Raw genomic sequence first — 8,552 nt, 5'->3', positions numbered from 1 at the left:
CCTTACAGTAAGTCCTAGCTTTACTTTGAGACCAATGTTTCATAGTGATTGTATATCTCAAGGATGCTTATCATCATATTCCTATTGCTGTCAATTCCAGGATTTTTTAAGATTAGCTGTGTTTCTGCAGAACCCTTTGGCCTATCTACTGAACCTTGAGTGTTTACAAAGTGTCTGACCCCACTGGCTGCCTATTGCAGAACCCTGGGTATTCACATTTTTCCTTATTTAGATGACTTGCTGATTTGTGCAGATTCTGTTTCCAAGTGCTTGGAGTCCTTAGACAAGGTTGCATCCCCCCCTTTCCCACCAACATTCAAAAGTCTTTCCTGACACCCTCTCAGTGAATTGTTTTACTGGGCTGTTGGATAGACACAATAAAAAGGATGACCTTCCTGCCAGAAGAGAAAGTTCTGAATTATCAGAGCATTTTCTTGGATTTCTCTCATCTAGATGTGGCTTCTCAGAATTCTAGGTCTCATGGCATCAATGATCCTCATCATACCACTAGCCAGACTACACATGCGATAAATGCAGTGGTACTTTAAGAATCGTTGGACCTAGCACCTTCATCCCTTGGATTTCCAGGTAACGGTACTGGGATTTATGAAATAAAAATAAAGTGGTGGAGGGATCAACTGTCTTTGAATCCAGGACTCCTTTTTTGTCCTCAGACCCCAATCCAATCTGCCCAGACAACCTCTTCAAATTTTGTCTGGGAAGCAGTGTGCATGAGAGTTCGAGTACAAGGCTTGTGGGGTCCTCAGGACATGCCAAAGCATATAAACATAAAATAGGTGTTGGCAGTTATTTCTGTCTTAAAAATTCTTCACCAATTATGGACCCTGTGTCCCCTTCTTGTGTTCACAGACAACACTGTGGTGATGTGGTACCTGGACAAGCAAGCAAGATGGTACAAAGGCATACCCTCTTTGGCTGTTGGCACTGATGGCCTAGGAGCTGGCTGTATGGCATTCTCCGACTCTTCAGGCTTCATACATTCTGTCAGAGCAAAACACAGTGGCAAATAGACTAAGCAGATCCTGGACAGACCCTCATGAGTGGAAGCTCCTTGTAGAGGTCTTTCATGATTGATCAAGATGTAGGGAACAACTCAAGTAGATCTGTTCACCTCCTTTTAAAACTGACAACTTAGAAATTCTGCTCAAGACATCCTTACTTCTATACTTGGAAGACAGGCACTGTATCATTCCACTGTCAGAAGTGTTCTTGTGTGCTTCACCATTTCCAGTGATTCCCAAGGTACTTCTAAAGATTCAGAAAGTAATCAAGGGGCCTGACACTTCACCACTGACACTGGAGAGGGATGTTCACTTGGAACAAAAATGGATGTACCCAGTATTTCCAGATGCAGCTGTGTGCATCAAGCTCAGTTTCTCTTAAACGCACACAGGGAACACACTCAATGGGGGGGGGGGGTGGCTGGTTTCTCCAGATCCTCAGTAACACTCTCTATTGGCACAGCTGTAGAGTTCAGTCCTCAGCTGAGTGTCCAAGCCAAGTCCCCCACCATTCTCTCTGTGAAATCAGTGATTCTTGTCACTGCTTCCAGCAGCTGTTACACACACACACACACACACACACACACACACACACACACACACACACACACACACTCACACACACACACCTAGGAAAGGCTGGTACAGATTTACTAGCTATGCCCCCTTCTACCCAGGCTATAAGGTAGTTACTGCCACCAGACACTCCATAGTCAGCTACTCTAAGGCTCTTACAAGGGTACCCAATTATATTGAGTGAAATTAATATTAATACAAATTATAGTGTTTGGTCAATGCAGTAAGGCTTTCTGGAGTGGCCACAAAGTCACCAACTGGATATGAGTACTCTCAGAGGTTAAACTATTCTCTAAAGGACCAGCCACAGTGAAACATTTAAATATATTTAAAAATTAATAAAAGAACATGAACATATGGAATGTCTATTTACAATAAACACCAGAGTTTAAGTCACAGGAAATATTAAAATAACACAAATGAATACATTCACACAGATACAGAAAAACAGTACTTAACTAATCTCACTATATTTTCCTGACTGATCTAAAGAATTACTATTACCTGGTTCACTTACCAGGGCAAGGCAAGATGAAGTAGGTGAGGGGTCCTTCCTTGTCAGGTTACAAAAACAGACTGCTCTGAGACTTCAGTCTCACCTAGTATTAAAACATCATTTTTAGTGATGGACTAGAGAAAGACATCATATAGATCTGGTCATCTGAATTCTGTTTCCCATGCTACCATCTTGGCTAGAAGCTGCCAGGATTTAGCATGTACATGTCAATAATACATACACACACACACACACACACACACACACACACACACACACACACACACACACACACACACACACACAGAGTTTGCCAAGATCTGTTGCAGCTTCTGGAAGTCATAAAACAATTACAGACTTTTTATCTCTGGCTGCATTGAGAACTGTAAGATAACATCTTTATGGTCTAGGCCAGGTAATTTAATTTCAAACTATCTTCAAAGTTAGGTGGATTGAGATTAACCTATTCTCTTACAGTATACTCTGTTAAAACATATGCATTTAAACAGTTTCAATAATACATGTCTATTTCTTTTTCTGTCCAGCAAAGCATACTGTTGGTACATTTTATCACATGCAGCTGTATAAATACATTTATCAACACAAGCATCTGTACAAATCAGTGTGATGTACAAATGACATATAATTCTTTACAAAATTCCAGCTAGCTGTGCTGGCATATGTTACATATCCACTGCCCTACTTCTTCTAGCATAGCTGGCAATAATTTATATCATCACATCTCTCTCTCCCTTTGAAGACTCAACCTAGCTTCTCATGTTCCCATTAAGAAACATTGCTTGAAAGGAATGAGCCTGTCTGGGAATACATTAACTAATGCCCCGTCTTGAAAACCCATCTGTACTGGCATTGCTGACCCCACTGCAATGCTGCACTGTCATGTCATATGCCTGCAATTGTAGGCTCCACCTTAGTAACTTGGCATTTTGCTTGCTGGCTTAATGTAGCCATAGATCCCCCCAGACTCCTCCTGCCACCCACTGAAAATACTTAACACAAGGGCCTCCCTATCATGGTAAGGTTTCATCATATTAACATGGTAGAGTTTGTGCCCCTGCCTCCTGCCTAGCAGTTCTGCCATGTAATTAACATCACTGACTTTCATTACCACTTTGAAGGGTCCCTCCCAAGCTGCCTGCAGCTTATTGTGTCTGACAGGAATGAGAACTAAACCTGCTGCCCCACAGCATACTCTTATGCTCGAGCATTCCTTTCATACCAGACATTTTTCTGCTGTTGTGCTCCTGCCAGATTTTCCTGGACCAAGCCCATGAGCTCCCTAGCCTTGTCCTGAGGTTTAGGGCATATACCATACAGACTCCTTGTGGGATTCACACTCACCCTCCTACTCATTACAAATCAAATCTAAAGGCCCCCCTCACCCTATGCCCATACACCAACTCAAAGGTTGAAAAAAAACCTGTGGACTCCTGGGGTGCCTCTCTCTCTATATGCAAACACCAGATGGGGCAAATATTTGTCCCAGTCTCTCTTAAACTTGTCTGCAGATACCCATAGCATGGTCTTTTAGTGTAAAGTTTAACTTTTCCACAAGACCATTAGTCTGGGGATGGTAGGGGTGGTCTTTAGGTGCCTCACCCCACAGCTATTCCACAGACAAGCCAGCAGGTCTGACACAAAATTGGCATCTCTGCCAGCCAGTATTTCTCTTGGGAAACCTACCCTGCTGAAAATCTCTAACAAAGTATTTGCCACCTTCTCTGCCTCAATGGAGGACAGAGTCACCACCTCATGGTATCTAGTAGCATAATCTACTATCACCAGAACATACATCTTCATGGAACTTGGAGTACTCAGAGGCCTCACAATATCCATAGTCACCCTCTTAAATGGCTCCTCAATCACAGGCAAAATCATCAAAGGAGCTTTGACCTTGTCTTCTGCCTTGCCTACTTTTTGGCAGTGCTCACAGGTCCTGCAGTACCATGATACATCCATTGCAATCCCAGGCCAGTAAAAGTTCTGCATAGTACATCTCTTGGTATGCTTTATGCCCATATGACCTGTAAAAGGAATGTCATGGGCTATGACTAGAAGTGCTAGACAGTAGGTTGTAGACACTACCAACTGCTGTATTACCTCACCCTCTAGGCCTCCCTCAGGGGTCCACTCTCTGTACAGTAACTCCAGTATACAGACTCCCCTCTTCACTGAGAATCAGGTGCCTCCCTAGCTACCTCCCTCAAGCCTCTTATTGTAGGTCAGAGAGTTTGAGCCTGTCTCATCTCTATCTTTATGAGCCTTCCCAGCTACATTTCCACAGAAAGTGTAGCATCCTCTGACAGCTGTGCCTCACTGTCAGCCTGGGTACTACCACTCACCTCTGCCCATGCAGTCATTCTATCCAAAGGAACATCAATACCTACCAGCAGCTGTGGCTCACCTTCAGGCTCACTGCTTCAGGGTAGCTCCCTCCCTGAAATAGCCACCTCACCAGCCCTGGCTTCAGGTGTGGTGTCTGTCTGGGTCTCCCCCCAGGCTACCAGACCCACATGCCTGTCTCCAAGCCTGACTGCCTGTAACTGCATGCACACAAGGTACTGCGTTATCAAAATCTTTCCCTATCAGAGCATCTTCATGGATATCATGAAACACACCTATTCGCTTGCTTCCTTTTTCACCCTCCCAGTCAAGGTGAATCCTGGCCAAAGGCATTTGGATTGGGGTTCTTCCTAAAGCTCTGACTGAAATGGACTGACCAAGCAAGTACTGCTGCTGTTTAACCACTGCTGGTTTCACAAGGGTTATGTCAGATGCTCTATATCTCTTAGCAGTGGCCTGTTTTCTATCCACTAAGATCGTGAATAAACTCTGGTGATAGTTTGGTACCCCTGTTGTCTTCAGACAACTTACCATTGGATACTGATATTCCCACATTCTGGCTCCCCCATTTTTTGTTCCTCACCTTGCCTCTGTGGACATCTATATGATATATGGTCCAACTGGTTACATTTAAAATATTTAACCCTCAGTCTTGGCCGTGTACCTGAACTAGAGGCTTCCCTGTTACTTGTGGACTCTGTTGGGGTGGGTTAGGCTGCCCACCATGGGTTCTCTTATATCCATGTGCAGCACTGGGTATCCCCTTCTTGTGCAGTGATGCCCTGCTTGCTAAGAAGAAATCCCCATTTTTCTCCAGCTCATCTGCAGAGTTACACTGTCAGTCTGCTAACCAGATTCTCATATCCTCAGGCAAAGTACTAAGGGCTTGTGCCCTCAGCAAAAGGTTTACTAGCCATTCAAAAGTGGTAACCTGACAACCACTCACCCACCTATGAAAATAAGTGCTTAACTCAGCAATATAATCATGCACACATTTATCTGCCTTGTGTCTATGCTCACTAAACTTTTTTCTGTAAGGTTCAGGTGTTAACATAATACATTCTAGTAAACAATGTTTGACTTTATAATAATTTAATGAATCAATAACAGACAATTTAGAAATAGCAGTTACAACTTTACGATAGAGTAAGGGGGTCAGAAACAGTTACCTATTACAAAATCAAAGTTACGGAACTTTGAATACCATATGGTTGACACCATATGATCGAAGTTCCATAACTTCGAAATTACAAAAAAAAAAAAAAAACAAAGAAAACATACCCTGACGGGTTAAAGCAGGGGGGGCAAGCCCCCCTGCACTCCCCACACACCCCGCTACTTAAATATACCTACTCCGAGATCGCACTTTAAGGAACTACGGTGATTAAAGGGAAGATTTCCCTTTCCTACACTGTAGCGTGATCTTGGAGTTGGTATATTTAAGTAGCAGGGGGAGTGAGGGGCACAGTCCCCCACATGGGCTGCCCCCCTGCCTACACCCTTTACTTTTTATTTATTTATTTTTTTAATGTTTATTTTGAAGACTTCGAATTTTCAATTGTTCGATCATTAAAGGTCGACCTTTAGTGATTCTAACAATTGAAAATCCTATGTTCCAATAGGAACTCAGGAACTATACCTAGAGCCCTTGGTCAAATTATACTGTTTATATACTTTTTCAAATATATGAATAAAACTATCAAAATTATCAGACTCTATAAACTGTGACAGAAATTTACTGACTTTTGTTCCTTCTGGGGTTCAGTTTTTCTCTTCCTCATTACCTCCATGAACGTTGGGAAGAGTCAGCATTTCCCCTCTCATGTTGATGCTGCTTCTCATTTTCTTCAGCCTACAAAAGCCAGTCTCTCATTTTCTTCAGCCTCCAAACACCGCAGTCTCTCTTTTTCTTCAGCTTCCAAATGCCACATTCTCTCTGCTGATTCTAGTTCCAAACGTTTGGCCTCCAGTTCAAGTATTTTTAACTCCAGATGGATTTTTAAGTCCTCTGAGGAAAGGTTGAATTGTCCTGTTTCTGAGGGCTGCATATTTCCATCACTAGACTGGTTATCCTCCTGGTTGGATGTCTGAGCTGTGACTAAGGCTTAAATCATTTTCTCTTTAGTCAGGCTGGCATACACCAATCCTTTTGCTTCGCAAACCTTGGCCAACTGGTTCTTTGTCACTTTCCCTGCTTTCCCTGACAAAAATAAATAAATAAATAAAACTGTTGTGAAATGAAACTCTGAATGTTTTCCTTGTAGCTGCTTGAGAGTACACCTACCTTCACTGACAACTGCCTACAGAAGTCCAATTAATATCCACACCACTGCCCACCAATATGTGATGTACCAACTCTGGGCCAGTAATCAAGGAGACTGAGTTGTCCCCACTGACACTGGAGAGGGACATTCACTTGGAACAAAAATGGACACCCAGTATTTCTAGATGCAGCTCCCTGCATCAAGCATAATCCTCAAGAGCACACAGGGAACACACTCAGTCCAGGGCTGGTTTTCCCTTTCTCTTTCTAGATCCCCAGTAAGACTCCCCACTGGCACAGATATAGAACTGAGTCCTCAGATGAGTGTCCAAGCCAAGTCCTCCACCACTCTCTCTGTGAAACCAGTTCTTCATGTCCCTGCTCCCAGCAACACACACACACACACACACACACACACACACACACACACACACACACACACACACACACACACACAGGAAAGACTGGCACATATTTACTAGTTATGCCCCCTTCTGCACAGGCTATAAGGTAGTTATTGTCATCAGACACTCCAAAGCCAGCTACTCTAAGGCTCTTACAAGGGTGCTCAATTATAATGAGGGAAATTAATATTAATGCAAATGATAATGTTTGGCCAATGCAGTAAGGCTTTCAGGAGTGGCCACAGTGTCACCAACTTAATATGAGTACTCTCAAAGGTTAAAATATTCTCTAAAGGAAGCAGCCACAGTGAAGAGTTTAAATATATTTAATAATAAATAATAAAAGAACATGAAAATACAGAATATCTATTTACAATAAACACCAGAGTTTCAGTCAAAGGAAATGTTAAAATAACACAAATGAATAGATTCACACAGATACAGAAAAACAGTACTTAACTAATCACACTATATTTTCCTGACTGATCTAAATATACAATATGAAGTAGGTGGTGGGGTCCTTCCTTGTCAGGTTACAAAAACAGACTACTCTGACACTTCAGTCTCAAACAATTTTTAGTGATGGATTACAGAATGACCACACATACATCTGGTAATCTGACTTCTGGTTCCCATGATACCCCCTTGGCTAGAAGCTGCCAGGATTTAGCACATATGTGTCAATAATGCACACGTATAGAGCTTGCTGAGTTCTTTTGCAGCTTCTGGAAGTCATAAAACAATTTCAAACCTCCACCCTTCCAGAGTAGCAATTTGTTCACCCAAAGACAACACAGAAATCTTTCTAATACAGTCTTTTTGGCTCTAGCTGAATTGAGAACTATAAAATAACATATTTATGGCCTAGGCCAGGTGATTTAATTTCAAACTGTTTTCGAAGTTAGGTGGATTGAGATTAACATCTCTTCTTCCAGTATCCTGTGTTAAAACATATACATTTAAACAGTTACAATAATACATGTATATTTCTTTATCTGTCTAACAGGGCACACTGTTGGTACATTTTTAACACAAGTAGCTTTACAAATACATTTTTCAACACAAGCATCTGTACAAATCAGTTTGTTATACAAATGACATATAATTCTTTACAAAGTTCCAGCTAGCTGAGCTGGCATATGTTACACATCCACTGCCCTACTTCTCCTGGCATAGCTGACAATACCTCACATCATCACATTCCCTTTTAATGGAATTGCCACAGGCAATTACCACAAGTTTCCTTACAGACTGAATCTACTCACATAGCCTCAGGGGCAAATGGTACACCTTATCTTATAGCAACTGCAACTGACAGCCTGGATGATTCCATTTTGGTTCGTTTTTGATACTTGTACCATGAGGATGTGCAGCAGGTATTTAAGGAGGCAAGAAAACCTGCAAGTAGAAATTCTTATCCTTACAAG

This window comes from Protopterus annectens, chromosome 14.part0, assembly GCF_019279795.1.
Source record: "Protopterus annectens isolate FY-2018-M chromosome 14.part0, PAN1.0, whole genome shotgun sequence".
NCBI classification, from domain to species: domain Eukaryota; kingdom Metazoa; phylum Chordata; order Ceratodontiformes; family Protopteridae; genus Protopterus; species Protopterus annectens.
The sequence above is the reverse complement of the archived record's forward strand: the minus strand, read 5'-3'. Positions refer to the sequence as shown.